Source organism: Saimiri boliviensis, chromosome 5, assembly GCF_048565385.1.
Source record: "Saimiri boliviensis isolate mSaiBol1 chromosome 5, mSaiBol1.pri, whole genome shotgun sequence".
NCBI classification, from domain to species: Eukaryota; Metazoa; Chordata; class Mammalia; order Primates; family Cebidae; genus Saimiri; species Saimiri boliviensis.
Window position 1 is genome coordinate 13,739,925 of NC_133453.1, and position 26,631 is coordinate 13,766,555.

The 26,631-nt window shown below is 40.1% G+C and overlaps 1 pseudogene; it reads left to right on the forward strand.

Annotated features, from left to right (window-relative positions):
* The first annotated feature begins 1,548 nt into the window (after window positions 1-1,548).
* On the forward strand, window positions 1,549-25,882 carry LOC141584681 (histone demethylase UTY-like; annotated as a pseudogene).
* The last annotated feature ends 749 nt before the right edge of the window (window positions 25,883-26,631 follow it).

A 26,631-nucleotide genomic window follows, 5' to 3' on the forward strand; every position in this document is an offset into this window, starting at 1 on the left:
GTAACAATACACTGTTCTCCAGGAGTAGGTTAACGTATGTTCACCTCAAAGCAGTCTCAAAGATTGTTGGTGGGAGTGTAATTCATTTCATTGCTATGAAGGAAAATCTGTCATTCTCAAAATTGCAAATATATGCATCTTTAAACGTATCCATTTCTCCTCTGGAAACATATGTACACTACCTGCATGCCTGAGAACTGACTTCTAGAGAAGGTTTTTTCATTACAGTATTGTTTCTAAGAACACAGAATTGGAAACAATTTAAATTTCAATGAAAGGGAATAAAATGCATTATGATTCATTCACATATTGACCTATAACAAAATTATCTGCTAAAACATGAGGAAGATCTTTAAATAGTGACACGGAACGCCAGGAGGTCTACTATCAAGTGGAAAAAGATACAGCACCAAAGTAATAATGAATGCAGCAACTCAGCATTTGTATAAAAAGGAGGAAAAGATTTGTATTGCCTTATATATGCATGTAACTTTCCTAAAAAGACAAATGAGGCCAGGCACGGTGGCTCACACCTGTAATCCTATCACTTTGGGAGGCTGAGGTAGGTGCATTGCTTGCACTCAGGATTTCAAGACCAGCCTGGACAACATGGTGAAACCCTGTCTCTAGAAAAAAATAGAAAAATTAGCCGGGCGTAGTGGCTCACGCCTGTACTCCCAGCTACTTGAAGGGCTGAGAAGGGAGAATTGCTTGAGCCCAGGAGGTGGACGTTACAGTGAGCTGAGATTGTGCCACTGCACTCCAGCTTGGGTGACAGAGTGAGACTCCGTCACAAATAAATGAATAAATAAATAAATAAACAAACAAATGAAACTAATACTAGTGATTGCCTGCTGTAGAGCAATGGGAAATGGGAGGGAGATATCACATTGTCATGGCACTTGATGCTTGCACCAAATGAATTAACCACAACTAAATTAAAATACTACTTTTACAGAAAAGCATTTAACTTCTTGGGCAATAAATTAGCATTGAAAAATAAGGAGCTGGAGATTTGCTATGCAACTATTATGATGGTTTAATATTTTTGGCAATGTGAACTGATTACTAAATGTGCATTTATAATTAAAGGGAACAAACAACAGAAGAAAGAAATAAGTAGGCCTGGTGGGGAATGGTGGCTTGTGGCTGTAATCCCAGCACTTTGGGAGGCTGAGGTGGAAGGATCACTTGAGTCCAGGAATTCAAGACCACCACGGGCAACATAGTGAGACCCCATCTCAAAAAAATTAATAATAATAAGTAGACCTGACATTGAAACATTAAATTAAAATTTTAATTTGGTATCTCATTAATGAAATTTTTGTTTTATGTAATGACCCCTCATGTAAGTACCAGCCACTTTAGGGTGTCATTTCCTCAATCAGGAAAGAGGCTCATAGGCTATATGAAACTGGTTCAGAGTCAAGCATGCAGGAAATAGTGAAGGTGACATTTGAATTCAAGTATGTCTGACCACAAAAGCTGTGGTCTTTCTACGATACCATCCTGCTCTATACTCAACACTGGAAAGTACTGTATCCACTCATGAGAGATAAAATCTATCCCCCTGGTTCAAGGACTGGTACTGATCAGTGGCCTGTTAGGAACTGGGCCACAGAGCAGGAGGTGAGTGAGCACAGCTTCATCTGTACTTACAGCTGTTCCCCATCACTCACATTACCACCTGAGTTCCGCCTCCAATCAGATCAGCGGAGGCATTACATTTTCATAGGAGGGTGAACCCTACTGTGAACACTGTGTGCCAGAGATCTAGGTTGCGTGCTCCTTATGAGAATCTAATGCCTGATATCTGTCACTGTCTCCCATCACCCCCAGATGGGACTATTTAGTTGCAGGAAAACAAGCTCAGGGCTCCCACTGATTCTACATTATGGTGAGTTGTACAATTATTTCATTATATACTACAATGACATAGTAATAGAAATACAGTGCACAAAGCCAGGTGTGGTGGCTCATGCCTGTAATTCCAGCACTTTGGGAGGCTGAAGCAGACAAATCACTTGAAGTCAGGAATTTGAGGTCAGCCTGGCCAACATGGTGAAACCACATCTCTACTAAAAATACAAAAATTATCCTGGCATGATGGCAGGCACCTGTAATCCCAGCTACTCCGGAGGCTGAGGCAGGAGAATTGGTTGAACCTGGGAGGCAGAGGTTGCAGTGAGCCAAGATCGTGCCACTGCACTCCAGCCTGGGAGACAGTGAGACTGTTGGGGACCACTGCTCTAGAGGAGCCCACTAACCAGCACAATTTCAACTTACAGGGTTGCAGGGAAATTAAGTGTTGTGAACTTTAAAGTATATTTTAGGTTAACTCAGCAGTAGCTAGAAAATATTTTGGTCCAAAGAATCTTTATATTTCAAAAAGTTTCTTACATAACTGCCTTTTACTAGGCACCATAAAAATCAGAGAGGGTTGGCCAGGTGTGATGGCTCATGCCTGCAATCCCAGCACTTTGGGAGGCAAAGGCAGTAGGGTTGCTTGAGGCCAGGAGGTCAAGACCAGCCTGGGCAACATAGTGAGACCACATCTTTACAAAAAACTTTTAAAAAAATTTCCTGGATGTGGTGATATGCATCTGTAGTCTTGGCTACTCAGGAGGCTGAGGCGGGAGGATCATGTAAGCCCAGGAGATCGAGGCTGCAGTGACATATGATTGTGCTCTTCAGCCTGGGTGACAGAGACACCATATTCTAAAGAAAAAAAAAATCAGTGAAGTTAAAGTAAAAACAATGGCATTGTCCCTCTTTTAAGGGGCTCACTTAGAGACTAGCAATAAGATAAAAAGGATCAGTAGCCAAACGCATGCTGTTCCAAAGAGAGGTTGAGGCCAAAAGAGCAGATTCTCAGATCCATGTTAGGAGGGCCCATCAACCCTACCTGCTCAGGGCAAGGAATTTATAACAAAAAGAAATACTGATCACTGAGCTGAGTCCTGAGTGTGAGCTTTTGAGAATTTTTAGAACATTTAAAATTATCTGGTTGCTTGTCTTTTTTTAGATGCAGTAAAGTAGATCCAATGGAATAATGTATAAAAATCATTGTGATTTAGAACTTGGAACACCAACCCTCCCCTTTGAGTATTTAAATTATATATAGGGATGATTTTTATTTTATTTTTTAAGGATGTGATGTTTGGCTCTGTGTCCCCACCCAAATCTCACCTTGAAATGTAATCCCCATAATCCCATATGTCAAGGGCAGGACCAGGTGGAGGTTACTGAACCATGGGGGTGGTTTCCCCCAGGCTGTTCTCGTGATAGTGATTTCGTTCTCATGGGATCTGATGGTTTTATAAGCATCTGGCATTTCCACTGCTTGCACTCTGTCCTGCTGCCTTGTGAAGAAGATGCCTTGGGAACTTTGCCTTCTGCCATGATTGTAAGTTTCCTGAGGCATCCCCAGCCATGCTGAACTGTGAGTCGATTGAAACTCTTTCCTTTATAAATTACACAATCTCAAGTATTTCTTCATAGCACTGTGAGAACAGACTAATACAGGTTCATTTTTAAATGGAGATATATCTTGAACTGAATGAAAAAAGTAAATTTTCAAGTATTCCTTTTCGATATGGCCTTTTTTGGTTGCTATGCTTCTTTTCTAAAATTAAAAATTAAAAAAACGATTATCTGAATAGAAAACTATTTCAATTAAGGGACATAATCCTGTGGTCCACCTATATTCACTTGGACCATGATGCTGTAGAAGAAACTTTTACCACATCTGTATCTTTTTTTTTTTTTTTTTTTTTTGAGATTGAGTCTCACTTTGTTGCCCAGGCTGGAGGGCAGTGGTACAATCTTGGCTCACTGCAACCTCCTCCTCCCGGGTTTATGCAATTCTCCTGCCTCAGCCTCTTGAGTAGCCAGGAATTCAGGCATGCACCATGAACCCCTGCTAATTTTTTGTATTTTTGGTAGAGATGGGCTTTCGCCATGTTGGCCAGGTGGGTCTCAAACTTCTGACCTCAAGTGATCTGCCCACCTCGGCCTCCCAAAGTGCTAGGATTATAGGCATGAGCCACCACTCCTGGTCTACCATGTCTATGTCTATTATCTTCTCCACAGGTAATTTGACCAACCTTATAACACATTTTAAAGAACATGTGTATCTGACTACCTGTTTTCAATTTACTAGTAGCTATGGACTGTGTGTCCATTCTACTGACAAGAATGGAAAGTTTCCATCAGGGTTTAACACTTAAGATACCTCATGCTTACTAGCTGCTTTCCCTTCCTAGAAAAATTTTGTGGACTCTAATTTATCATTTTCATTCCACGCTAGGAGACTGTCACAGATGCACTGTGCAAAACATTACCTCAGAGTGATTATTACTAGTGATCCCTCTGTTCCACTTGTGGGCTGACAAAACTTACTCTTGACCTGTAAACTGTTTCAAAATCATCATTAATTGTTTTCAAGAAGAAAAAGACACACAAAGAGTTACTAGTCAGATTAGTTACTATGCAGAATCATCCTATAACCATGATCTAAACTAGGAAAGAGTTTGGAAAGGAAATTTCAATTTTATAAAATATATTGTTTAGTTTTTAATAAGCATAATCCAATGGCCAGTCTGATTACCTGCTTTCAGCTTTGTTTTAGTCATCGATCACTGCCAAAATTTATTGATCCAATCTGGGGTTGTTCCTACAGTAATCATCTGTGTATATAGATTTTTCTAACTGCAGAGGAGCCAGAAGAGTTTTTCATCTTTAATACCAGAGTTAGAGAAAAATGTGACCTCAAAGAAGAACATATGCTTATTTTAAGTTTACATGCACAGACAGACATTGATGATTCTTGGATAATAAATAACAAAGATTCACATTATTTTATTCACCTTAACTAGGATTCATTTCAGTATGCTTATTTAGTCTCACCTGTTTGCTTTTCCACACACACAAAAGAAGTGGTGGAGGATGGTTGGGATTCAAAATGCTCAAATGCTTTATCTATACAGTATCTCAAATGGTAAATTCTGACCAGATGACTCTACTGCCCTTAACCTAAAATTAAAGTCTTACAAGGTAAAGAAAGACTTGAACAAGTATTTTCCCAAATGGAGTATTTGTTCTTCTTCGAGGTCATCTCACCATTTTTTTTACCAGTTCTAGAAGGCATATCATCTGCTCCCAGGATTTATCCCAATATATCTGCAGGTCATGGAAATACAAGTAGGAGAAGACAAGAGGCTGCAGCATTTCACCTGCTTTGGGATAGACATGTCACTTAAATCAGAAACCGACCCTTTCTTTTTCCAAGAACCATTTTCCTCCCCGAGATCACCTTCCCTCATTTAAACGATCCACCACTTGTCCTTGTTGCAATCAAAATGAGAAAAACATCTTGGTCCACTCGCTTTGTCTGTCCTAAATGAGGACTTGTACCACTGGGCTAGTTTTATCTTTTCCAAGTAAAGCCAAGAAGAGAGTGCATGAAGAATGGCACTGATTGGAAGTCTAAATGCCACTACTCTCAGTGGCTAGACTAAAGGCCAAATTAAGGAGGAATGGAGTTTGCCTCAGAAACAGGAATGTCAATACAGTTACATCTCAGACAGCTCTAGGGTAAGAAGGATCAAGCCTAAAGAAACCCATGTATGCATATTATTTAGCTCCTTCTTATAAGTGAGAACATGCAGTATTTGTCTTTCAGTATCTGAGGTATTTCACTTAAGATAACGGCTTCCAGTTCCACCCATGTTGTTGCAAAAGACATGATTTTATTCCTTTTTATGCCTGAATTGCATTTCATGAAGGGTGGGGGTCCTGGGAGGGGTTGATGATGAGAAATTACTTAAGGTGTATAATGAATATTATTCTCATGATGGACTACAACTAAAAACCTTGACTTTACCACTGCACTATATATTCATGTAACAAAATTACATTATGTCCCATAAATTTACACACACACACACACACACACACACATACCCAAAAGGGAAGACAAGCAGAGTCCAAATTCAGCCCAGGAGATCCTCTGGAGCCTTGATTCAACTACTCTTTTTTTAAAGTTTACATTAGTAAGTAGAGATGGCATCTCCCTATGTTGTCCAGACTGGTCTTGAACTCCTGGGTTTAAGTGATCCTCCTACCTAGGTCTTCCAAAATGCTGGGGTTACAGGTGTGAGCCACTGTGCCCAGCCAATTCGCCCACTCTCAAAGGAAGGCATTGGTGGATATTTCCAGTAGCTCCTTAACTGCTCTGCCTTCTCTGTAGTTCGACATGCGGCTTCTACTCCCCTAAATTCAGACGAAAGGAAAGGAGCAGCAATTTGCGACGGGCATCTGCACCTTCCTCTATGTTTTCTTCTGTCCATCATCTTTCTCTTTTCTAGAAATTGAGATTATGAGAACCAAAGCTCTTCTGAGTCTCTTAGGCAACTCATGTTATATTGTGACCAGAGTTGACCTAAACCAAATCAGTATTACGTAGGGGAGAAGAGGTGATGGTCTCTTTGTATCTACCCGACATATTACAACTCAAGTTTTCTGGAACCATAAGGCGTCATCCTATCATTCTCACATATATAACAAGGCAAGAGAAGCTATTGACGTGTAAGGTGTTTTTACTTTACCTTGTCAAAGTAAACATTCTTTAAGTCAGTTTTACAAAGTGGCTGTGCTATCTGTGCACATTCAGAGGTCACTCTCAAAAACACTTCTTCTTTTTTTTTTTTTTTTTTAATGTTTGAGACAGAGGCTTGCTCTGTTGCCCAGGCTGGACTGCAATGGTGCCATCTCTGCTCACTGTAACCTCTGCCTCCTGAGTTCAAGCGATTCTCCTACCTCAGCCTCCCAAGTAGCTGGGATTACAGGTGCCTGCCACCACACCCAGCTAATTTTTGTATTTTGGATAGAAATGTGGTTTCATCATGTTGCCTAGGCTGGTCTTGAACTCCTGCCCTCAGGTAATCCACCAGCCTCAGCCTCCCAAAGTACTGGAATTACAGGCATGAGCCACCATACCCAGCCAAGAATACTTATTATTTAAAAAAGGAATGATTAGAAAGCAGGGAACACAACAATTCTACTTTTGTTATATCATTTATCAAGGGACCACGTGACTAAACCTTAATTGAACTAATTTTCAATCATATTCTATTCCTTACAAAGTGTATAAGTTATTTAATGCTTTTTCAGGCTCCATTTCATCAGTGTAAAATCAAGCTGTACCACCTATTCTATATATCCTGCTTATGTTTTATTTTTGTTTGAGACAGGGTCTCATTTCTATCACCCAGGTTAGAGTGCAGTGGCACAATCTCTGCTCACTGCAACCTCTGCCTCTGGGGCTCAATCAATGCTCCCACCACAGCCTCCCAAGTAACTGGGACTACAGGTGTATGCTATCGTGCCTGGCTAATTTTTGTATTTTATTTGTAGTGATGAGGTTTCTCCATGTTGCCCAGGCTAGTCTTAAACTCTTGGGCTCAAGCAATCTACCCGCCTCAGCCTCCTAAAGTGCTGAGATCGCAGGTGTGAGCCACTGTGCCGGGCCTTAGAACATACTACTTTTTAACAAATATCATTTGATTATGGAGATGACAGCAGAGTAAAAGAAGAATACAGAGAGAGAAAATGAAAAGGGTGAATTGATGGTGGCCATGTGGTGTTAGCTAGCACTGGGACCTTGAGAAACTGCAGGAGGAACTTCTACAGAATGATAGCCCAGCGCGGTGGCTGTCGCCTGTAATCCCAGCAGTTTGGGGGCCAAGGCAGGCGGATCACCTGAGGTCAGGAGTTTGAGACCAGCCTGGCCAACACGGTGAAACCCCGTTTCTACTAAAAATACAAAAATTAGCTGGGCATGGTGGCAGGTGCCTGTTATCCCAGCTGCTTCAGAGGCTGAGGCAGGAGAATTGCTTGAACCCAGGAGGCAGAAGTTGCAGTGAGCCAAGATCACACCATTGCACCCCAGCCTGGGTGACAGAGCAAAATCCAATCTCAAAACAAACAAAAACAAGAATGGATGTGAGGGTCTCCAATTTTTCCTCATAGTTTCCTCATTTGGGGGTTTCCTTCCTGCCCTGTTGTATCCTCCCTCTCAGCTGAAGAGTTAAAATAGGCATGAGATTGACAGCACCTTGATCACACTCTTGCCGTCTCCTCCTGAGGCAGCTGTGACCCTTCTTACATTTCCTTTGGAGGGCAGAGGGAAGCACATGATGAGAGTCAGACGTGAATCCAGCGATCTGCATTTACTTTCTGCAATTCTGTCTTTGAAGACATTTTCTAAGAAACTGGAGTGTTCTACGCTCATATTTGTTGACATTTTGCAAGAAAACCTTATTGGGCTTATTTTCTCATCGCCTCCCACTTGTGAAATTCCAGTCTAGCTGTAGAATCTGGCATTTCCCTAGGATGTGTTTTGTTGCTGTTCTTCCTACATGCAAGTTTGAAATAGGAGGTAAATATTTATTTTTTATTCCTTTTTAAATTTATATTTTTTTAATTCTTTAAGTGTATTTCATGTCACCCTCAATTTATTTTATTTTTTAATTTTTTTGAGACAGGGTCTCACTGCATTGCACAGGCTGGTCTCAAACTCCTCAAACAATCCTCCCACCTCAGCTTTCCAAAGTGCTAGGATGACAGGAGTCACTGTACCCAAACTTTTTTGGTTTTATTTTTTTAATGTACCACTTTAGCTATTTTATTATTATTATTTTTAATTAATTTAGTTTTTCAGAGTCAAGGTCTCAGTCTGTTCCCGGGCTGAAGGGCAATGTTGTGGTCATGACTCACACAGCTCTCATCTGGGCTCAAGTGATCCTCCTGCCTCAGTTTCTCATGTCTCCGGGACTACAGAGTGTGGCATCGCACCCATGGTATTAGTTTGTTCCCACACTGTTACGAAGACATACCTGAGACTGAGTAATTTATAAAGAAAAGAGGTTTAATTGGCTCATGATTCTGCAGCCTGTACAGGAAGCATGGCTGGGGAGGCTTCAGAAAACTTACAATCATGGTGGAAGGCAAAGGGGAAAGAGGTATGACTTACATGGTAGGAGCAGGAGGAAGAGAGCCAAGGGGAAGTGCTGCACACTTTCCAACAACCAGATCTCATGAGAACTCACTATCATGAGGAACGTTTGCCCCCATGATTCAATCACCTCCCACCAAGCCCCTCCTCCAACACTGGGGATTATAATTTGACATGAGATTTGAGTGGGGACACAGAGCCAAACCATATCCCCCAGGTAATGTATTGTATTGTATTGTATTGTATTGTATTGTATTGTATTGTATTGTATTGTATTGTATTGTATTGTATTGCATTGTATTGTATTTAAAGACAAGGTCTCACTCTATCACCCAGGCTGGAGTGCAGTGGCAGAGTCTTGGCTCACTGCAGCCTCCAACTCTCGGGTTGAAGTGATTCTTGTGCCTCAGCCTTCTGAGTAGCTGGGATTACAGATGTACGCCACCACACCCAGCTAGTTTTTGTATTTAAGTAGAGGCAGGGTTTCACCATGTTGGCTAGGTCAATCTCAAACTCCTGGCCTCAAGTGTTCTGCCCGCCTCAGCCTCCCAAAATACTGGGATTACAGGCATAAGCCATCGTGCCCAGCCTTATTTTTACTTTTGGAAACAGAGTCTTGCTATATTGCCCATGCTGGTCTTGAACTCCTGGCCTCACATCATCTCTAACCCCTATCTCCTAAAGTACTAGGATTATAGGTATAAGCCACAGTGCCCAGCAAATCAGTTTTTATTTTGTTTTTATTTATTTATTTTTATTTCAGTTTTTATTTTAAACACAAATACATTGTTATCACATTTTTAAAAAATAATGCCCTAATTATAGAAAATGTCTTTATTAAATCAATTTAGAGAATAGATACGTGTTTCTAGCACTTCCAGGAAGTGAAAGCAGCCCTACAAGGAGCTAGGCTGGGGACCAATAAGCAAAGTAAGGTGTGACTGCTGTGTCAAAGGCAGAGGCTTCCTCAGGGACTTAGGCCATTGAGGACCTGGCTACGTGTTCTCTGCCAGGCTGTGTCTTTCTGCTGGAGCTTGAAGAGCACAGCTCAAGAAGTGAGGACAGAAAGATGGATACAAGGGGCGGAGAGGAACAACTAGCTGGTGCTCACCATTATGAGCCAGGGCTCAGGGGGACAGACAGCCCTGTTGTCAGTTCTTATTGCCCCGACCTTGGTGGCACGAGTGTCCTGCAGGAAAAGAAACCCTTTGTTATGGAGCCAACCGCATACGTAGCTGAACAAAAGGTCACAGAAGCCAAAGGAAGATCCAGGAGAAGATAGAACCATTGCAGGTCGTGGCTGCTGCCTCCCACCAACGAATTAAGGAAAAGGAGAAGAAGAAAAATAATAAAGGAAAAGGTTGTTATCATCCGGCAGAGCTGAATCAAGTTGTTTTTCTTTCTTTTTTTTTTTTTTTTTTTTTTTTTTTTTTACTATCAGACTTGTCTCTGGCACAAGGTTGCTTTTCATCAAATCAAAATTCAAGCAAAAAAACCTGTGTTTTGTTATAGTATGGATATTGACCACAATGGATGCAGCCATTTTACACATTGGCTAGTAAGACACACACATGTTTATTCTTTCCTTTCAGGGGACCCAGCTATATCTTCACAGTGAACCATGTGAAAAACCACAGGGGTCTTCTGGGGGACTGGGCTTTGGGGACCTTACCAGCTGATACCCCCAGAAGTGGGCAAGCTTTGCTGGTTATTTAATATTCATTCAGAAGATGGTTACATATGTATCATCATCCTATTAGTTATGGCTCCTAATTATTCTTTTCTCTGAGTACTTTCAGTTCCTAAGAATACCATTTTATAAGGTATTAAACATTTATAGTACTATATTAAATACCTCATACTAGATCCCATAATGCTGTCTGAATATAAGAATAGGAAACTTATATTGATGCTTATGATCAGCAAGCAGCGATACCCTCTCAAGTTTTGATATCTCTTTCCTGTTTATCATCATACTCAGTTTTTTGTTTCTGCTTAGTAATTCCTACGCAACTATTGCTTTGAAAAACAAATTGCAACATGTCCTCAGAGAAGTTACAAAAAAAAAAAAAAAACCCACCTAGATGTAAGGATTACAAGAAATGCTAAGTTCTGCGGAAGTTTACAAAGTCCAAAAGAATGCTTGTGTCCACAAAGTAAAGATAAAGTCAAGCCTGAGTTAGGTAAGTGAGCTGAAGAATTAAGAGGCCCTTAGGCCACTTGGAAAGCATATGAAAGCAGCGAAGTGCCACTTTTCTGTTAGATTATATATTCTTAGATTAATGATCAAGCTGATTAGTAATAAAGCCACAAATCTCGAAAAGAATCTTCAGTCTAACACTACGTGACCCAATCATGTAGTGCCTTTGATTATAAAATGAGTCAGATATTTATTGAACCCGATTACAAACCTAGTGCCGTGTGCAGAGAACTCAATTATTTTAATCAGCTTATTTTACTTTTGCAGCAGTGAGGGAGAAAACTCTTAAATCTTCTGATTCCTTTAGAAAGTTAAGAAAGGAATAACACTCCCCTAGCTTTTTGAGTTCCAATTCTTTATCAGCCTCCACCACTCTTTATTGCCAACCTAATTGTTTCCTGTCAAATAAATATTCCTGCAATTTATTTATATATTTATTTATTGAGACAGAGTCTCACTCTATTGCCCAGGCTGGAATGCGGTGGTACAATCTAGGCTCGCTGCAACCTCCACCTCCTGGATGAAAGCAATTCTCCTGCCTCAGCTTCCTGAGTAGCTGGGACTACAGGTGTGTGCCACCATACCAGGCTATTTTTTTTATTTTTAGTATAGATGGGGTTTCACCATATTGTCTGAGCTGGTCTTGAACTCCTGACCTAAGTAAGGTGTTCTGCCCACCTCAGCCTCCCAAACTGCTGGGATTACAGGCGTGAGGCACTGCGGCCAGCCTACTCCTACCTTATAAATCTAGGGTCCTATAATCTGAATGAACTCAGGCTCTTTTCCTACCTCATCAAGTTATAGAGGGACACAACTTTCATTCAAGTGTTCAATACAGAGATTTAATTATGATTGGCAGATGTTGCATTTTAAGAAACTCTTGCCTATCATAAAATGTGCCTTCAGCCTGAAACAGGCATTACATATTACACCTGATGCCATATCAGTGCCACGCTGTGAACTGTATCAAAAAGGACTTCTGAAGCTGACAGTATTACATTAAGACTTCATGGTGAAATTAGATTTCTGCTATATTAGAAATTTCTTTAAATGTCATAATAGGTTCACAAATTTTACTTTAGTGATATTAGTAAAGTAATATATGCTGGAGATATAAACATTTTATTCTTTCACTTGTCTCAGTAACTAGAACTAACTTTGGCTTCCTCTAGGATTACTTACTTAGATCGTTCCTGCTTTTAAAACAAAGTTTTACTTACTGAATTTTAACTTTTGCTGTTTGTATATTTTGTTGCTTCTTAATAGTTTGATTAGAGCTTAGAAAGAAGAAAGATAAGAAATAAAGTGAAAATCGTATTTTTTCTTTCTTTCTTTCTTTTTTTTTTTTTTTTTTTCTTTTTTGAGATGGAGTCTCACTCTGTTTCCCAGGCTGGAGTTCAGTAGTGCGATCTTGGCTCACTGCAACCTCCACCTCCCAGGTTTAAGGAATTCTCCTGCATCAGCCTCCAAAGCAGCTGGGATTACAGGCACATGCCACCACACCCAACTCATTTTTGGATTTTTGGTAAAGACAGCTTTTCACCATGTTGGCCAGGGTGGTCTCAAACTCCTGACTTCAAGTGATCTGCTGCCTCAGCCTCCCAAAGTGCTGGGATTATAGGTGTGAGCCCCTGCTCCCGGCTGTGAAAATCGTATCTGCATGTTTTGGTATTCAGTGGAAACATTTTATGAAAAAGTGGGAACTAATATTTAAAGTAGAATGTGACTCCCCTGACTTTCACGTTGGCTTCCCCCTTACCACACTTACCATGGAGTTAAAACAGCCTTCTTCATTCCTGAGTATTTGCAGTGGAGACCCATTACTGACAGCTCTCATTTCCATGGTATTCTGATCATGAGGCGGGTCCACACCTTTGTACCTAATGAGTAAACAAAGAAATAACTAGAAATGTTTGTACTACCATGTTAGATCACTTCTGATATAAAAATAGATACCATGATCAGCATGTCTGCACTTTCATACATACACATGTTCAGAAGGTGCAGAGCTAAGTCATGATTTTTTTTTTTTTTTTTTTTTTTTTTTAGATGAAGTCTAGAGTACAGTGGCACAATCTTGGCTCACTGAAACCTCTGCCTCCTGGGTTCAAGCACCTGCCTCAGTCTCCCAAATAGCTGGAATTACAGGCATGCGCCACCATGCCCAGCTAATTTTTGTATTTTTAGTAGCAATAGGGTTTCACTGTGTTGGTCAGGCTGGTCTTGAACTCCTGACCTCATGATACACCCACCTCGGCCTCCCAAAGTGCTAGGATTACAAGCATGAGCCAACTTGCCCTGGCCTAAGCCATAATTTTTAATCAGATACAATGATTCTAAGTCAGAAAGATTTAGATTAGGAGCCCTGCTGCTCATTTTAGTCAGATGATGAGTCAAAGATGCCCTTATATTAAAATATATCAGTCACTATTGCCGTGAGTAGGCATAAATGAAAAATTAAAAAATAAAATTAATCAGTCAAAATGGAAAATGGAACTCCTTCAAAAATCACTAAGAGTAGATTTTAAGTGTTCTTACCACAAAAAAAAATTGTATAAAAGATAATGTGTATGCTAAATAGGCTGATTTAGACATTCCACAGTGTATATATATTTCTTTTTTTGAGATGGAGTTTTGCTCTTGTCACCCAGGCTGGAATGCAACAGTGCAATCTCTGCCCACTGCAACCTCCGCCTCCCGGGTTCAAGTGATTCTTCTGCCTAAGCCTCCTGTGAAGTTGGGATTGCAGGCATGCACCACCACACCTGGATAATTTTTGTATGTTTAGTAGAGCTGGCATTTCACCATGTTAGCAAGGCTGGTCTCTAACTCCTGACCTCAGGCTGGTCTCTAACTCTTGACCTCGGGTGATCTGTCTGCCTTGGCCTCCCAAAGTGCTGGGATTACAGACGTGAGGCACCACATCTCACCTATGTATACATATTTCAAAACATCATGTTGTATGCCATACATATATGTAATTTTTATTTGCTAACTGAAAGAACATTAATGGTGAATTTCTTTATTATTATATTGCATATATTATACTTGAGATAACTCATTATTACACTCAAAGATAACTGCATAAAACAAAGACACTAATCTAGTTGTGATATCTATTACTGGGCAATATCACAGCTCTCTTGGCTTCTCTATTTATCAAACAAGATGGCATTTATATAAGGGTTTCACAGTTTTCTTTAATATGAGTACAACTGATTTTAAGAACCTGGAAGAATAATTTCTGCAAAGGAATTGCAAAGATAATGATTTCAAGTGCCACCATGATGTTACTCAGGACAGGTGGGTTTCATCCACAGCCATCTTAATATGGTTCTTGCCCAAAACCTACTAATTGCTGACAAAATATGTAGGCATCTATTTACAGCACATAAGGATGTTAACATACAATGATATGCATACTAAACAGAAGTTAGTCTATAAATTTGTCCAACATAGTTTTTTTTAAACATCAATTCAGTTTAATATTCATTTAGAAAAGAAAATGCTTACTTCAACAATAAGTAAGCTGAAAGTATAAATACTATTTGACCACTTGGTGTCTGACGCGTGTGTGGTTTTGTGTGTGTGGTTTTTTGGGGGATTTTTTGTTTCTTGGTTATTTATTTATTTTTGAGATACAGTCTCACTCTTTCACCCAGGCTGGAGTGAAAGAGCGAGAAACAATCTCTACTCACTGAAAACTTCGCCTTCTGGTTTCAAGCAATTCTCCTGCCCCAGCCTCCCGAATAGTGGGGATTACAGGCACCCACCACCATGCCCAGTTAATTTTTGCATTTTTAGTACAGACAGGGTTTCACCATGTTGGGCAGGCTGGTTTCAAATTCCTAACCTCAGGTGACCTGCCTGTCTCAGCCTTCCAAAGTGCTGGGATTACAGGTGAGAGCCACTGCACCTGGCCAATTTGTTGGCATTTTGGTATTAAGTTGTCTCACTTCTAGGAAACCTAAGAAGGTTTTTTAGAAAACACCTCAAAACCTAAAACATATATAATATGCCCTTTTACGAGAGGCCAAGCTCAAGTGATCCTCCCACCTCAGCCTCCTGACTAGCTGGTGCTACAGGCACACACTGCCACACCTCATAATTTTTTGTATTTTTTATAGAGACAAGGCTTCACCATGTTCCCCATGCTGGTCTAGAACTCCTTTGCTCAAATGATCTTCCCTCCTTGGCCTCCCAAAGTTATGGAATTACAGGCATGAGCCACCATGCCTGGTCCACATCTATAATTTTTTAAATATACCCAGAAAATAATCGCATTTGCAATAGAATCAAAAACAATAAAATGCTTAAGTATAACTGTAACAAAAGAAGTACACTAAAAACTATATGATATTGTCGAAAAATTAAGATGATTTTAATAAATTAAAAGGCATCCCATGTTCATGGATTGGATGACTTAATATTGTTGAGATGGCAATACTCTCCAAACTGATCTACATATTTAATTAAATCCTTATCAAAATCCCAGCTGCCTTCTTTTCAGATGTTGAGAAGCTTAAAATTTATATGAAAATGCAAGAGTCTCAGAATAGCCAAAACAATTTCAAAATAAGACTGGGAGTTGGGAAAAGACAGTTGACTGCTAATGGGTATGGTGCTTCTTTAAGGGATACAGAAATGTTCTAAAATTAAATTGTATTAATGTTTATATAACCCTGTGAATATACTACAAATAAATTATGCACTTTACATGGGTGAATTGTATGGTATGTAAATTATTATTATTTTTTTTTGAGACGGAGTTTCACTCTTGTTACCCAGGCTGGAGTGCAATGGTGTGATCTCGGCTCACTGCAACCTCTGCCTCCTGGGTTCAGGCAATTCTCCTGCCTCAGCCTCCTGAGTAGCTGGGATTACAGGCACGCGCCACCATGTCCAGCTAATTTTTTGTATTTTTTTTAGTAGAGACGGGGTTTCACCATGTTGACCAGGATGGTCTTGATCTCTTGACCTCGTGATCCACCCTCCTTGGCCTCCCAAAGTGCTGGGATTACAGGCTTGGGCCACCGTGCCCGGCCTCCCCCTTTTTTTTTTTTTTTAAGTGTGCCTAAGACACTGGATTGTTCATAGAGAAGATGATGTGTCTGATACTTGGGTGATATGGTTATAGTCAATAGCATTAAACTATTTCATAAACAGATAAACCACAATCATATATTAAAATGAATATGTGAAACTTGTACTATTAAAGTAATTTTATTTTACTTTATTTTCCTCAAAGAGAAATTACTTCTTATTTTGGTACTCATAGCTTTGCAAGTTTTTAACTTGAAATGGATCTCCTTTTATTCATATCCCAAAAATCCAAGATCAGTCTCTCTCCTTTATCCTACCACTTAAAACTCTTTAAAAAAAAAACCAAAACCTTAATTTAAAAGCTTTTTAGAAATGAGCATGTTTCCATTTACTATGAGAGGCTATGCAAACAATGAAAATGAGGGAAAAAGACACTCAAGTTAGAAAAGAAATCTATCATGCAAGCTGTCTTTTCCCCAGAGACCACCCAAGTTTTTCAAATGATTTGCTCTGCCAAAAAAAATCAAGATTTAAGACATTCCTTGAAAATTTCTGGTTGACTTTGTATCACAATTTCTCGCATCTTTGTCTTTTTCTCTTCTATTTTCAGGAAATATATCAGATAATTTTTTATTTTCATGCTAAAAGATTATTTCATTAAGTTATTTATATTCTATTTTTATATATTGAATATTATAGCAAAAGTTATCTACTGGGGAAAAAAAATCCTGGTTCATTGAAATTCAGAGAAGAAAAGCAAAAATATAAGACCTAGGTAGCATTAAGTTGATGCAAAAGTTATTGCCACTTTTGTCATTAAAAGTAATGAAAAAAATCACAATTACTTTTTCCAACAACATAATACTAACAGTTGAATTCTCTATATAAAAAATATTCTTTCCCTGGATAAAAAAATGTGTGTATACTGCATGCTGAGTTGTAGAAAAAATGTTGCCAAACCTAATGGACCAATATCAGATCCTGGGTCTCTAATCTCATCAGTTAACCAAGCAAATAGCTTTAGAATTAATTTTTGTGTTATAAATTTTGAGTTTTTCCAGTTATATGGTTTACAGAGGTTATGTTGTACTCATTCATAGAGTTTTTCTGATAGGAGGCATATACATAACCTCCTAAACAAAATCGAAAATGGAAGAGGGCACCTCATCACTGGTCAGAATTCACGGGGACCAGGACTAGAGGAACCATCAGGCACGAGAAAAGAAGCGAAGTTCCAGTTTATTTGCTGATTCTTCCTGGTCCGTGAGCACCTCTTTGGCATGTCACACAGACATTCTAGTAGAAACGTTACAGTATCAAAATGCATTTTTATATTTCATGTTAATTTGATACTTTTAAAATATGGATTCCAACAAACCTCATTAAAAAGCCTGTTACCCACATGAAAGCGGTCTGTTTACCAGGATCCATAACACCGTTGTCACCACTCCCAAAGACATGCAAACATGACTCAGCAAACCAGGACACCCAGGATTCTCTAACCAATACGGGCACAATCCATCAACATACTCCAAGTAATCACAAGTAGCTCTCTTTATCCCAGAAAAATGCTATATGGAATGACCAATGTTCCCTGCTTAAGACAGTTTATAGGTGTTATCAAAAGAACAGTTAGATTTCTCTTTCTACTCTAAGCCATTTTTCATTATCTAGAGCAGGGGTATCAAATCTTGGCTTCCTTGTGCCACATTGAAAGAATTGTCTTGGGCCACACATAGAATAGCCTAACATTGACCATAACTGATGCACACACACACACACACACACACACACACACACACACACACACACAAACTCATAATGTTTTCAGAAAGTTTTGTATTGGGCCATGTTCAAAGCAATCCTGGGCCATGGTTGGAGAAGCTTGATCAAGAGTATATCTATTTCACTTCCTATTTTTAAATCTCTTTTCCAAGGAAATTTTTTCAACCTTGAAATGCTGAAATATTTTCAGCTGGTTATTTGATATCTCATTATAATCTATCATTATCTAATTTATCAAGCTGTGTTTTCTGAAGGCTCCAACCTAGGAGTAGATTTCAAAACTCTATTCTTGACTGGGCATGGTGACTCGCACCTGTAATCCCAGCCCTTTGGGAAGATAAGGCAGGAGGACTGCTTGAGCTCAGGAGTTTGAAACTAGCCTGGGCAACATAGCAAGATTACCTATTAACGCAGCAACATAGCAATTCTATTTATTAAAAAATAAGAATTAGAATTGTAAGTAAAGCAGATCTTTTTTCTCACCATGAAAAAATAAGAAGATAAAAAAATAAAAATTAAAAAAGAGAATTAAAAAAAAACACTTCCATTCTTCAGGCATCAATTTCTTTTTCATCCTTGAGGGCTCTGGGAGAACAATTATCTCTTCTTTTGTAAATTTTTCGATTGTGACAGATAGAAAAAAACAACATAAAAATTAAGACATTTGTGATTATGTAAATGACTATAGCATTATTATTGCTGACTATGGTATAAATGCATTAAGTATTTTCTTTTAAACCAACTGACCCATGTTCATTAAGTAATTTTATAAGATTTCTGGATGCCTGTCTAGGTAAGAAAACTGGGATTTAAGTTAAACTTTGAAGTGTCAGCATTTTGCAGTAAGTCATATTAACAAATATTAAAAATCATGATTCTTGTCTTCATTTGAATGCTGTCAGGGGAAGTCTTGTCTCTCTCTGTATTGTTCATGTTAAACATGCAGATTTTCTTAGAGGACAGCAAGACACAATGAAAGATGCTTTTATGATGACTGTGATTCAAATCAGTCTTTCTCCAATATCTAAAACGCTAGCAAACGTGAGTATCAGATCAATCTGCCACCACCTTTTGGTACTCCCTGATGTAATGACACAGAACACAGACCTTGGTGTGGAAGGTCAGATCCTACACCTGTCACATGTTAATTGTGCAAACATAAAGAAGCACTTCAGCTTCTGTGATCTTTGCTTTCTTCAACTATAAAACTGAAAACCAATAATAGTTTTCTCTGAACTAGATTGATCTGAGAATTGAATCCTTTAAAGAAGCAAAAGCTTTTTGCTTAAGCTTGAAAATTCCAAAACCTTTAAAAGTAACTATAATTATATACCTACATCCCTTGGATAACAACACTGATTATTGTAAAAATGTTGATTCTTTCCTCATCAATCTAGGAGTTCTTCTATAATTTCAAAGTCTAAAGATGCTGTTTTCCTGTGATGAAATAATCCTAGAGCTTATGTTTGTGTAATGTGAACAAGCTAACTACTGCACTACAGAAATCTGAACATAAAGCTTATGTGGATACAGAGGAAAACTAGATGGATAATTTGAAAAAGAAAGAAAGAAACAAAGAAAGAAAAAGAAAGAAAGAAAGAAAGAAAGGAATGAAGGAAGGAAGAAAGGAAGGAAGGAAGGAAGAAAAAGACAGGACTTTCCGCAACCAGATATAAAAGCCTATTACAGAGCTAAAATAACAAAGACAGTGTGCCCCTGGCATAAAATATACATAGAAAGATCAATGTAGCATACTATTAAAATAGAATACCTGAAGCTAATCTACTATAATTAATTCAGATGCCTAAGGACATTTGGAATAAGCAGAAATATTTCTGGGTGTCTCCAACAGAGGACTATGCATTGTTTATAGTACATCCTTCTGGGTTTTCTGATGTTAGCCTTCCACTGCCTTTGAGCTGTTTCTTAACTCTGTTATAGAGAATGGAAAATAAGGCAGAGAACTAATGGCAATACCAAGAAATGATAATAATGCAATTGATTTTTGTCTATCGAAATGCAAATGAATTCTGTTTTCTGGAGGGACAATCAATGACATGATTGGCTGAAATTAAGAACCATGCTTGGTGAAATTTCCAACCAACCAGAATGCAATCTTCTCTTAATTTACACAGCTATTGCTTTCCTAGAAACTTCACTGTACACTAAGTTAATGTGATCAATACTCTGTTTATATGTAGAGTGGAGTTAATTATAGTTTCCAATAATTACATATAGGGGCTTCATTTATTTGAATGCCCAAGAGACTTTTGAAAATCATGTATGTCACAAAACAGGTCTTTGTTGTGGGGATATCCTGTGGATGGCAGGATCTACTATCCTTGCCCCTGTCCAATAGAACCAGTAGTGCACAACCAAAAACCACCTCTACAAATTGCCAAGCACCCCACAGGGGCAGTACCCACCTCCTGGAAAGCCACTAGTTTATTTTATTTTATTTTATTAGACAAAGTCTCATTCTGTCGCCCAGGCTGGAGTGCAGCGGTGTGATCTTGGCTCACTGCAACCTCAGCTTCCCAAGTACAAGCACTTCTTGTGCCTCAGCCTCCCAGTAGCTGGGATTACAGGTACACCCCACAATGCCTGGCTAGTTTTTGTATTTTTAGTAGAGATTGGGTCTCACCATGTTGCCCAGGATGGTCTCAAACTCGTGACCTCAAGTGATCTACCCGCCTCAGCCTCCCAAAGTGCTGTGATTACAGGCATGAGTCATCGCGCCCGGCAAGAGAGAAATCTCTTATGTGCCCCCTGTTGACATGGCAGAATAAACACAGAAGCACTCAGGGTTGTTGATGTTGTTTTATTAGGGAAATAAACAGTAGCTATGTGGTGACAGGAAACAAAACTCATAGAAAACACAGGAAACGGTGCCCATTCAGGTGCAGACAAGTAGAAACACAAAAGTGGAAGCCATGTGAATACCCAGGAAACAGAACGCTTGGGATCATGACCCTTTTGGCTGGCTCAAGCAAGGTGGACTGATCCTTAAGGATGAGTCTGGGGTTGTATTTTGATAATGGCCATTTCCTATTTGGATTTTTTAAATAAAAAGATTTTAAACCACCGGGTTCAAAGAGGGGGTTATAGAGTCCAAACGAGCAAGTCCCTGGACACCCAGGTGATACCAAGTAGGGAGGTCTGAGAGAGAAGCAGACAGGGGTATGGGGGAAAGTCTCATTACCTGGAGAAAGGACCCAGCACTTCAATCTAGAAGCAGAGTCAGGCCAGCCTTCTAGCAGCAGCATTGTTTCTGGCAGCAGCACTTCTGCTGGCAACAGCCCTTGCCACAGCCCTTGCCACAGCCACAGCCACATGAGCTGCAGGTGCGGCGGCAGCAGCAGATCACGGGCGTGCTGCAGCAGCCCCCACAGCAGCCTCGGCAGCAGGGGCAGCAGCTGGAGCAGCAGCCCACCCGGTAGCACCTGCAGGTGGTGCAGCTGCCACAGCTACCGCAGCCACCACAGCCACCGCAGCCACCACAGCCACCACCACAGCCACCGCCATAGCCACAGCCACCACTACGGCCACCACCACAGCCACCACAGCCACAGCAACCCATGGTGTCAGTAGAGAGGTCTCAGGTGAAGTGAGGAGGGAGAACTCAGGAGAGGTGTGGAGGTCTGATGCCTCCTTCCACTAGGGGAGGCCCTTATGTACCATCCTGAGGAGGATGGTGATGGAGTGACCCCGGGCACATGACAAATAGCTACTTCCTTGTTACTATTTATTCCAGTGTGCGTAAAAAAATCTAGAATCCTTTCTCACTATATCCACTCTGGAAACATTTGGCTTTAAAAAAAGAGTTATTTTTTAGAAGAAAATGTTTTAAAATTTTTAAGTTCCTATTTAAAAATTAAGAACTGGGTTTCAAAGATTAAAGAAAAACTCAGAAGGTGTGATATACAAGAAAAGGGGATATGAATGCCTTCTGACTCAGTAGGAGATGGGGAGAAGAAGAAAAAGGAAAATAGAGGTAGAAGAAACACGTTGATGTGTGTCTTATCCTCTTTCTGGGATGGCCTGCTTAACTTGAGAGAGTGACCCCCAAGCCTCCCCCAGATCCCATGTGGAATGCAAGAGACCCAAAACATGTCCTTGCAAAATGGAACAGAGAGGACAGCTGAGGGAGCTGGCTAATGAGGTACCAGGTTGTCACCATGGCAGGAGTGAAATGATCAAGGAGCCAAGAGCCCCAGGGAAGCCAGGCAGGACTAGGATCAGTGGAGAAGGCAGCCCATCTTCCAGGCTATTGGCAGCACCAGCAAGAACCAGATAGACTGTGTTCTCAAGGAAGGACAATGACGTCTTGACAGGGGTCAGAGAAGAGATCTGTGGGCCACTTAGCTATATTCCATGATCATATCCACAGACTGTACCTAAATATCCCTGCTGTCTTCTGCACCATTAGTTGTCAGATTGACTGGATAGGGAAATGTGTATTACTCAAGGCAAATTATCACCATCTTTAGACACGCGATTGAAAGTACATGTCCTTCTGATAGGCAATAACATGGACACATCATTCATGATGCATTATGTAACCCATACCTGAGGTATTTAACTTGCAAAGAAGAAGATGGTACCATGGATGGATAAAATAGAATTCTAGACATTACAGAAATAACTTATGTAGTTGAAATACATTATGTGATGTACCAACTAGATTTTCCTTTGAATTTTGAATTCTGTTTGAGTTATCATCTGTTATGGCCTGAATTGTGTCCTTCCAAAACTCATGCATGAAAGCCCCAACTCGCAGTGTGATTGTATTTGGAGACAGAGCCCTTAAGGACATAATTAAGGTTAAATAAGGTCGTAAGGGCGGTGTCCTAGTCCTACAGGACTGGTGTTCCTATAAAAAGAGAAAAAGATTCCAGAGCTGTTTCTGTCTGACAGAGAAAAGGTCATGTGAAGACACAGTAAGAAGGCAGCTGTCTACAAGACTGGAAGAGAAGTCTCACCAGAACCTACTCCTGATGCCATCTTGATCTTGGACTTAGTTTCCAGAACTTTGAGAAAATGAATTTCTGTTGTTTAAGCCACCCAATCTGTTGTTATTTTGTTACAGAAGTCCAAGCTAACATACTGTCTTCCTGGCATCTCCTGCTACAGTCCTAAAGCTTAAGCCTCAATTCAGATTACAGGGAAATCTCAAGAAAGAGTGTTAGATCTTTCATCAGTTTCTGAAGATGGACAAGACTTTGTGCCCTCAAGGTATTGAATGAAAAAGTATATATTACTTGACAGAAGGAGACTATAAGAACCCTTGTCTGTTAAAAAAGAGATCCTGGTATCTTTCTCAGTGACACATAAAAGTGAAGTTTCTTTTTTCCTTTATTTATTTATTTATTTATTTATTTATTTATTTATTTATTTTTTTGAGACAGTCTTACTCTATTGCCCAGGCTGGAGTGCAATGATGTGATCTCGGCTCACTGCAACCTCTGCCTTCCAGGTTCAACTGATTCTCCTGCCTCTGCCTCCTAAGTAGCTGAAATTACAGACATGTACCGCTACACCTAGCTAATTTGTGTGTGTGTGTGTGTGTGTATTTTTAGTAGAGACGGGGTTTCACCATGTTGGCCAGGTGAGTCTCAAACTCCTGACCTCGTAATCTGCCCACCTTGGCTTCCAAAGTGCTGGGGTTACAGGCGTCACCCGCTATGCCCAGCCTATGAAGTTTCTTATATAGTCAATGACATATTGGGTTCAAATAAATAAAAGAAGATAATGTAAATATGACAAAGGAACACAAGACTATCAATGGTGACGAAGAAAATTTGCAAAAGGACCAAATTTCCAGAATGTGAAGAAATAAAAAACGAAACAATTGAAGATAAAAACTCAATGGACAGGCTAAACAGATTATTAGACACAGCTGAAGAGAAATTTGGTGATGGAAAGCAGCTTAATAAATTACTCAGAATTTAGCACAGAGAAGCAAAGAGATTTAAAAATATGAAAAGTGAAAAAAAACATAGTTGAAAAAGGAAAGATTTCTCACAGTGGTCTTAAGCAGAGATGTCGCTCCTTATCTTAGGAGGCGTTTGGAAAAGTATGAAATCATACTTTTGTACGAATGACAGTATTTGCATCTAAAAGAAAGTCTCTTTCAAAGGTTTTGGGGAAATAAAAACGTTTTCAGGCAAACAAAAATGGAGCATTTACCACTAACAGGCCTTCTCTGAAGGAATTTCCATCAAAAGATGTACTTCAGGAATAAGGAAATGGTCCCAGAGGGAGGGTCTGAGACCTGGAGAAGGAAGGTGCTGAAGAAAGGAAAGAGTGAACATGGTCATCTAGAGGTCAAATGACCACAGTAATTTATCATCCATGGCATAGGGTAAAGAAAAAATAGCACTAAAATACAGGACAACCCGTGCATTTAAGTTAGAAAGGCGGCGGCCTGAGCTAAAGCAAACTAAGATCTTTGAATTATTTGGGAGGAGAATAAGTACACTGAGTAACTTCGGACTTTAACAGTTAAGTGTGCCTGGTCATTGGCTCACGCCTGTAATCCCAGCACTTTGGGAGGCTGAGGTGGGAGGATCGCTTGAAGTCAGGGTTTGAGACAAGCCTGGGAGACATAGCAAGATCCCAACTCTACAAAAAATTTAGAAAATAACTAAAAGAAATTGATGGGAAGAAACAGAAAGCATTAATTGTTCTGTAACTATTAAAGAACTCAAATCAGAAGCTTAAAATCTTTTCACACACACGAAAGAAAGAAAGAAAGAAAGAAAGAAAGAAAGAAAGAAAGAAAGAAAGAAAAAGAAAGAAAGAAAGAAAGTAGGAAAGAAAGAAAGAAGGAAAGAAAGAAAAAGAAAAATGGACCCAGAAAGGAATAAAAGCAAGTAGTAATCAGAAGGGTAGTTTGTTCAATTTACCAGCCTCCGGAGTTTCTCACTGACTGAAGAGGGAGTGGGACGGTTTGACACAGTATTTTGTTGGAGCTGCAGGTGGATGTGTTCTGTCCATGCCACTTACTTGAGAGGTACAGACTAGTGGTTCAGACAGCCAACGCTCCTGTCAGCATTTCCTGCCTCAAATCCCTGCACCCTTCATGACTTTCTCTGCCTGATTTTAGGAAAGTTACATAACATCCTTGTACCTCAGTTTTCTGGCCTATAAAACGGGTGGTCCTACTACCCGGGATCGTCATGAAGATTAAAAGAATACTTAGCACAAAGCCGGGCATGGTGGCTCACTTCTGTAATTCCAGCACTTTGGGAGGTTGAGATGAGCAGATCACTAGAGGCCAGGAGTTCGAGACCAGCCTGGCCAACATGATGAAGCCCTGTCTCTATTGAAAATACAAAAATTAGCCAGGTGTGGTGGCATAGGCCTGTAGTCCCAGCTACTCAGGAGGTTGAGGCAGGAGAATCGTTAGAACCCAGGAAGAAGAGGTTGCAGGAAGCCAAGATTATGCCACTGTACTCAGCCTAGGTAACAGAATGAGACCACGCCTCAAAAAAAAAAAGTGTCAGTATCATACAGATGGTAAGTGAAGCCAGAACAGTGATGAAACCACCTAGAAAGGGGGTATAAAGTGAAAAGAGGAGAAGAGAGAATCAAGGATTGTTTTGTTTTGTTTTGAGACAGAGTCTCACTGTGTCACCCAGGCTAGAGTGCAGTGGTGCAATCTCGGCTCACTGCAACCTCTACCTCCTGGGTTCAAGAGATCCTCCTGCCTCAGTCTTCCAAGTAGCTGAGACTACAGGTGCCCACCACCACACCTGGCTAGTTTTTGAATTTTTAGTAGAGACGGGGTTTCACCATGTTGGCCAGGCTGGTCTCAAACTCCTGACCTCAGGTGATTCACCAGCCTCGGCCTCCCAAAGTACTGGGATTACAGGAATGAGCCACTGTGCACGGCTCAAGGATAGACTTCTGAAGTACAATTATTTAGAGAAGAATGAGTATGCACAGCCGTCTAAGGTGACGACAGAGGGAAAGCAGGAAAACAGAAAGGGTTTCGCTGCCCAGGGAAGAGAATGCTTGAAGCAAAAAGAAGGCATCAGTAGCAGCCAATGACAATGAAAAATCAAGTAACAGGCTGCTGGAGTGTTTTTTCCTGCCCTTGCAAACATGGAGGTTATTTTTCACCTCAGCAAGAAATGTTTCTATTTAGGAGATAGGATACCTTCAGGTGAGTTTTAAAATGAGAAGGAGGCAAGGAGACAGAGACAGTCAACACAGAAAACTTGCTCAGGAGGTTTGTCTTTGGTGAAGGGAAAAGAGGTCGGACTATCATTGAAGAGGGTTGCCGGGTCAAGAGAGGATTCTCTAAAACGGGAGATGTTGAATGAATTTTTAAATAAGGAGGGTCAATTTAAGTAAAAGAAGTGAAATATTTATTTTTGTAAAAAAGCAAAAAAATGTAGTGCAAATGTGCCCAGAGAAGGAAGGAGCAGGAAAGCCAGGTCCCGATGAAGGGTCTGGCCCTAGTGAGAAGGGACAGCTGCCTTGTATCACGGAGTGGTGAAGTGGCAAGGGAAGGCAGATGGAGAGTAGTTTGTTGAGATTCATTCAGGGTGGCTGGCAAAATATTAAAGAAATACAGGAA